An 8,012-nucleotide genomic window follows, 5' to 3' on the forward strand; every position below is an offset into this window, starting at 1 on the left:
AACAAGCAAACTTGCTATATGAATACCTTCTCTAGACAAATGATAATGCTTGGTTGAAAGTTATGAAGTCAACTCACATTCCTTCTTTAGGTTAGTTATGACACACTGAAGAAGTTAAGACTTGTAGAGGAAACTATGATTGCATTTTGCAATTATGCAAAAATAGAATATTTTACAGTAGTATACAATTCTGATTAAAAAAAACATAAGATTGAGAGGTAATTTATTAAGTGCTATAATTAACTGTGATTGACAGCAGTTATATACAGAAAATGTCACCGAGATTGCCCATCTGTACACCATAATACAAACCTGGCCCAGTTTAAAGTAGATCTGGTACAAATCAGAAATAGTAACTGGTAATGCATCATAAAGCAAACATATTAATTATTTCAGACACAACATAATGGGAACTGCTGGGGAAGTTAGAATTGATTAATGTTATTGAAGTAACACTCCAATTATATGGGTCAGGAAGCCTCGTTTCTTGCTGCAAGAGAATAAAAAACTTTAGAACCCAAATGTTACAAAGTGCTCTAGAGTATCAACTAAAGTTCTAAAACCATCTGTATCAATTAACCAGTATTGTGTCTCTTTGATTTTGTCTGAGTCTGCCCTCATAAATATATCTTAAATGATATGAATGGAGTATTTTTTATATTCTCAGACATTTTGAGTCCTGACTCCTGAATCGGCCATCTCTTCTATGTCATCTCTATAAATGATGTGCAGTTGCCTAAATACATGGTTTTACAAATAAAATGTGGCAGGCTGCGAAGCCATTCTCTTAGGAATTCCCTTGTGAGCCAATAAATACAAAAAACAGATAAGCCAGAGGCAGAATCCACATTCACCTGTCTGTTTAGGCCAGTTGCACTTCAACACGTCATTGTCTTTATTGATGGGGATAAAATCAGCCTGCTCTACACAGGATACCTGCCCTATAAAAGTTCTTAAAACAATCTCAACATTAGTTACTCCAGTTTAAGCTCATTGTTGACAGTATGCGCCCATTCTAATTTAAAGCAAGCCACTGCTATCTAACTGCTAACAAAACTGTAATTAAGCACTAACCAACTCAGTAACTACAGGCCATATCTAACCTACAACACGGTCTGATAACTGGATGTCCACTTAGATGGGAACCTTAGCTATGGTCTCTGAATCCTAACGTTATTTAAATCTTGTCATTTTGCAGCTAAAAATATTAGGAAAGGTGTCCCTTTACTGCCTACCAATGGAGAAACAGTTCGCCATTGTGTCAACTAGGGTTGGCTATTATAATGGGCTATAGTTAGACCTCTCGCTTTAACTGCTAAATTCTAATACATGCAAAATGTGGCGGCTGCTCTGGTCATGAGAACACACTGTCTATCACGTATGACTCCACCACTCCTGCCTCTGCATAGGCTTGCAATGTACTACCACATTCTGTTTAATGACCTTTGAGTACTGTTAGAAATGGAATTCCTGGTTGGTTGAGGTATGCACCCAGGCCAACCAGGGACCAGCACTCTAGCCAGGGAAAGCTAGATACACACTAAAAGATAACCTGTGCTCACCTTATGTTAGCTTGGCACAGAGCAGTCAGATTTATCTAAAGAGGCAATGTGTAAAGTATTTGTGCAAAACACACACAGTAACACAATGACTACACCACAAAAAGACTCCACACAGGTTTAGAAAAATAGGTTATTATATTACAAACAAAATAGGACCAAAAAGACAAAAATCCATTGTATTGAGGTTGAGATACTGAATTTTAAATGAATAAATGCAGTACAGCGCTTGTAAGCAAGTAGCACTAAAAAGGTTACTTTAGGTCGCGCTGGACCGAGGCAATGTCAACGTTCGGGTCGACATGATGGAGCGCGGCCGACTACAGCACCCATGCAGGCCTCGTGAACAAAGTACCTTTCCTGGTTGCAAACAGTGAGATGTGTTGATCTTCTCCACCTAGTGAAGGTGATGTGTCAGTTCCAAAGACAGGTGCTGGAGTCGAGAGGCATTGAGCAGTGCGTCTGATTCTGCCATGCAGTCAAGGGGATGCATCGATCTCACCAAGCTGCAGTGGTGGTGATATGCTGTCCGATGCATTGATTTCCGGCGGCAAAGCACTGGTTCCAATACGAAGCAACAATTTTACTCCTGTAACCAGGTCAATGCACCGGTTCTGCTACATACAGACAAGAGATGTGTCAAAATCTTTGTTGCTCTGGGCTACTTCCTGTGAGCTAGGCATAGGAGCATAGGCATAGGCATTGGAGCATATATACAGGAGTCCCAAGCAACAGGAGGCAAGCAACAAACACTTGGAGAGCAGTTGAAGTGAAGGCAGAGTCTAGCACTACTTCAGCAGAGTCAGAGAGCAGCAGATCAGCAAACAGAAAAGAAGGCCTTCCAGATCAGCAGTCCAACTGAATCCCTTAAGCAGAGCTACAGTAACAAGCCAAGTAGTGTCTGAGTTTAGGTACATATCCCCAAACTGCCTTTGAAGTTGAGGGTGACTTCAAAACAGCTCTCTGAAGTGCACAAGTATCCCTTTCAACCCTGTTGTGTCAGTCAGGCAATCTGTGGGGAGTAATCAGTCCTTTGTGTGAGGATAGGGCACTGACTATTCACGTTAAATATTCACTATCATCCTGCCGAGGCAAGGCCATCAGAAAGAAGATGTATGTAGATGGTTAATCAGACACACCTATCCTTCCTGTGTTGTGACTGTCTGGGGAATGCACAAAGTGTAGCTGTCACCCACCCCAGACATGTATTGGAGACACAGAGCACTAAGTACATTCTAAACATGTGAAAAATGAAAAAGCAACTCCTCTCTGATCAGGAATTACAGCTTAAAAGAACAATAAGGAATTCCCAATGCTAGTCTACGAGAGGAGTAAGCATCACAGTAGTGAAAAACTAAATAGGCTGTTTGTCACTACCAGGACATGTAAAACATAAAGGGCCATGTCCTACCTTTCACTTACATAGCACCCTGCCCTTAATGTTACTTAGGGCAACCCTTAGGGGTGACATATATGTATTAAAAGGGGAGTTTGAGGCTTGGCAGCTAGTTTTAAATGCCAAGTGGAAGTGGCAGTAAACAGCACACACAGAGACAGGTTTAAAAGGCTACTTATGTGGGTGGCACAATTAGTTCTGCAGGCCCACTAGTAGCACTTGAAACCCAGACCCTGAGTATATGGCATGCCACTTTAAAAGTGACTTCCCACTACACCAAATATGCAAATATGTATGAAAAGGTAAAGGTTTATTTGAAACAAAACTGTTTCTCCTATGATATTATATAAATACCTTGATACAAAAGGGACACAGGAGATGATGTGTGTAGTGAAAAACAATAGAATGATTTTAACTATTTTATTTGTCTTGTATATGTACATTGAATTAACATAATAAATATTAAACATGTTTGCATATATTTGGGTTCAATGTTGTAATGTTAGAGAGTATGTGGGTCCTGATAGATGTGTGAATATATGAATAAGGTTTAGAAACTGTATGTGGGGGAAATTCCTTTGATCCTACTATATATGGCTGTACTGCCACTGCCTTTTCATAGACTCATCCTCTCTTGCCTGGACTGCATGGTTTGTTTGTTACCCCTGCCCCCCTTTTCCCTGCCCTCCATGGTCCGTTGTGCTGCCACAGCCCCTCCCACCTGCACAAAGTGGTCAGCTTGTTGCCTCTGCACCCTCCTCCATGAAAGGGTCTTATTCCCATAGAAATTAGGGTTAGTGCTCTAAAAAATTAGGACATATTTTCTGAGCCCTCAAATAGCAACAAAGCACTTTTAAATAATTTGCTATCTTTATGGTTTTTTAGCCAGTTGACCACTTGAGTATATGTTACATTTAAAGGAGAGGATGCAGCATTACAGCCAGAGCTGCAGACTTTGCAACTGGAGATCCAGGATCGATTTTTGGCATCAGCCCGATATCCTGGGATTCTGGGCAAAAATCTTAAGCTCCCTATGCCTAAAACTAAGAAGTATGTGTCCTTGTGTAATGTAACTGATGCTCATGTAAAGCATGCCTATACCTTTGGGTCAAGTCTGCGCTATATAAAAGTGCAAAAACACAAAATAATTTAGTGTTTTGCATACTTCTGTCATTGGGCTACATTTGGGTGATATTTGTGCAAGATTTGTGTTCTTTTTTCACCGGTGGCCATCTTGGAAGGCTTATTTATTATGAAGCTCCCTAATTTCATAATTTACTACAGTAGCGTCAGTAGAAAATACTTTCAGTTTACTACTTTGATTCCATCAAGATGGCATTCATATTTGCCACACCTTTGGCATAAATTCAGAATGTTAGCACTCTAGTTGCTCATTAGAACACAGTAGTAAAACTAGTTATCACCAGGGAGTTAACTGGCAGCTGCTGCTGGTGTCGAAAGTGCATGTTTCAGTCTGCATGTGTTGAAAGCGCATGTTTTAGTCTGCATGTCAGAATGTTTTAATGAAATGAAGAGGAAGATATTTGAGAACTCACTTAAAATGTGTCCTATTTTTTCTTTTCTTTCTACAGCACTAATTATAATTACTATGACAAACTGAACCCCCTCATTTTCTTCCGTTTTAAAATGAATGTTTACGTTTTACCAGTTTGATTGAATCAACATGGCTTCAGGAGTGCCATACTTGTGTCATAAATAACAATGTTAGCTCTCTAGTTGTTCTTTAGAACACTCTGAGAGGCTGCAATAGAACACAAGGGAATCAACTTTAAAACTACATTTTCATATGGTCGAGAAAAACAGTGTGAATTTACAGAAAATATACCCTCATTTTACCTTCTGGAGCACCTTCAATAACCTCGATGGGGCAATCATGAGAAAACAGTTTTCTTTAAATCCTGGCAGAACGATATGAATTTTTTTTCGTCACGTGCAATTTCAGTGTGGCAGGCCTGGAGTGATGGACTACGCGATGTGATACATGCAGGTCCGGTTCACTACAGATACTCCCTCCTGTGCATCTACAACATGACCGAAAACATTTTTTTGCTTGTTATTGCAAGCCTTCGTCTTGGACCTAATTCCTTTTATACTCATTAGATCGTTCTGAGGTTTCTTCTTGAAAAATAGTGGAATTCTTGACCATCACTGTGGCTCCGATCCTTGCCTTTGGATGTTTATAATTGGATTCACAGAATCCTGGGAATATTGTGACAATGACTGCAGCCTATCCATAGTTGTCTTAAGCTGCAGGAACTCAACTTGACTTTTTATGACTCCAAGGATCCTTTGGATAACGACAGGCCTCATTATTACCTACTGCGCTGCCTAGGATTATATTAACAACATCTATATTCATATTTTCTGCCGGTGAAACCTTATTTGGACTGATTGCAGCTATATATATATATATATTTTTTTTTATGCACTGAGGAAGCTCTCAATGTGGGAGCGAAACGCATTGGTTGATACTCTGATGCAACTGATTTTATAAGTGAAACATTTTGATCTAATAAAGAAGTGACTTTTTTCATACACCTCTGGTCTACTGGACTTTGTAAGTTTGTGCACCCCCATCGTTGTTTAACAGTGGAGATAGCTAAAGGAAGCAGGGAGACGTCAACTTTGAGGAATACGAATGACAGGGCAACTGCTAACAGCTATCTGCTGGCGATGAGAAAGACAGAAGGAGCTCCATCCAGCCTGAAGACAACAGACGGACCGGGCCAAAAAGTGGCACACAGGATCGAGAACTCTGCCCATAGATCCAAAGTAGCCCAAGATACACAAAGCCCCAACAGTGGGTAAGTAGGGGTAGCGATGTCCCAGCAACTGGATCTCAAGAACCCACACCCTGCAAAATGGTCAATCCTGGGCCTACTTTATCAAGGAGAGCAAACAAGAATCTGAGGAAACTGCTGAAAAAAACTAAGATAAGAGGGAGACAATCACAGCTATGGAAGACAGACCACCTACCCCCACAAGGGGATGCCAAAGCCAGTCAGATCTATCAATCTTTTCAGCTGAAAACTGGGACAAGAAAGACTCTTCCATCGCCCTACCTCCTGGAGTCCAGCAAACGCAGTCAATTTTACCAAGCAATCCCACTGCAAAGAGTCTAAAGCCACTTGCAAGTTCAGGCCAGCCCATAGGCAATGAATCAATAGGGCGAACAACCTTTGCACTTGTAGAAATAACCTCACAGCCAGTGATGGCCACAACACCACCGCAGCCGGATAGTTTAAAATCACTCCAGCAAAGCCCTGTGCTGCAGTCCGGGACCACCGTTAATCAAGGCCAGAGTAATAGGTCCCAAGTAGGATCTGCCCTAAGCAAACAAGGATGCCAATGCTCTGCATCAATTTCAGCAGAGCACGCCAGAGGAAGGGGAAAAGCGAATCAAACCCCAGGCACATGAGGAAGTCCTTACTCCAAGATTGCATAGCACGGAACAGCATGACATTCTGAACCGGAGCAACATTCTTTGCCTTTTTAAACATCTTGCCACCCTAGATCGGATACAAACTGGGGATCTGGAATGGGTGAGATTCCTGAGTATCAAGAGGACACATATGGTGACTCCACAGTGGTGGGCCTGAGCAAAAGGAAATACAAGCCATCTTGAATAACTCCACACAACTTACCGAGTGTGGCATTGATGTTCAGACTATGTCACACCCAAAATATCCACATGTTTTAGCACCAGATAATGGGGGGAAGGGTCCTTGGTCAGTCCTGCACGGGACAAACAGCCTAGGGCCCCTTGGCAGAGGTTGGATGGGCTCCAAGGACCCCATGGGCATCAGGATCTCATGCCGAAACAACCATCGGGTCATCAGCGCAACCCCCCTCTCCCCGGATGAAACCGGAATTTCAAGAAGATGACAGCAGAAGCCCTAACAGCTGCGACACCATGCCTGGTAGGGGAAAGACCAGGGGAGGAACCCCTTCTAAGAAACAATTAACCAGAATTTCATGGAACATTGCAGGGATCAGTAAAATCAGTGAAAATGAAACTTGAAGCAGTTCCTGGAATTTGGAGACATACTCTGCTTTAAAGAGACCTGGACTTTGACTAGCACCCCACTGGCAGGGTACCACGAACATTATGTTCCAGCAACAAAAAGGAATCTCTTTGCCCGTCTGTCTGGTGGTCTAGCAGTTTTTATAAAACATGCAAGCAGCCTCGCGGCTACAGATATCAATCTGAACTTATCCGGGTTGCAAGCTCTACAGATCGGAGGCCTGAATCTCAACTTACATCCACTGCGCCTTCTGAAAACAACCTGCTGTATCAACCCGGCACAGACCACCATGAAAGACCATATGGAGGCACTGTCATGGAAATTAGATGACCTTTTAAATAAATACAAATCTCACCAGGTTATCCTATTTGGGGACTTCAACTTGAAGGATCTTGATAAAGCTAAATCCCCCCCTCGGTTAGGCTGGGCTGCACCCCTTTAGGACCTCCTCAATAATCATAAGCTGACCACAACCCATGCATTGAAAGAAGCACACTCAAATTCCTGGCATTCCCATCCTACCTTCCGGGACATCTCAAGAATCAACTATATCATGGTCAGTGAAGCAATGGCGGCGAGTTTGGAAGACTTTGTAGTCGAGAATAGGATGGAAAGCGATCACAGGCCATTAAGAACGGAGTTCCTGTTGGAAGTACCGTCAGCTACCATTCTCCAAGCCATTGGAGAGTCAAGAGGGGACGAAAAACATAAAGTCCTGAGGAGGATCAAATGGTCAGATAAGTTAGGCAAGAAGCTCCAAATCTGGTTGGATCAGAAACTGGAAGGGAACCTATCAACGCCGATCTCATCCTCAAAGGACTAAGAGAACATTGTAGAGGATCTACAAGCAAAGATGGGACACCCCCAGTCACAATGTCCCAGATACAAAATGCAACCAACGGTTGGACACGCTTGGCCATTCAAAGACATGCGTGAAAGTAAACAGGCCCTGCGTAAGGCCCTTGTAACAAAGAAAAGAGGGGGCAGACAAACTGAGGGAACTTCGGTCGC

The sequence above is a fragment of the Lissotriton vulgaris genome, chromosome 12 (genome assembly GCF_964263255.1).
Source record: "Lissotriton vulgaris chromosome 12, aLisVul1.2, whole genome shotgun sequence".
In the NCBI taxonomy this organism is placed as follows: domain Eukaryota; kingdom Metazoa; phylum Chordata; class Amphibia; order Caudata; family Salamandridae; genus Lissotriton; species Lissotriton vulgaris.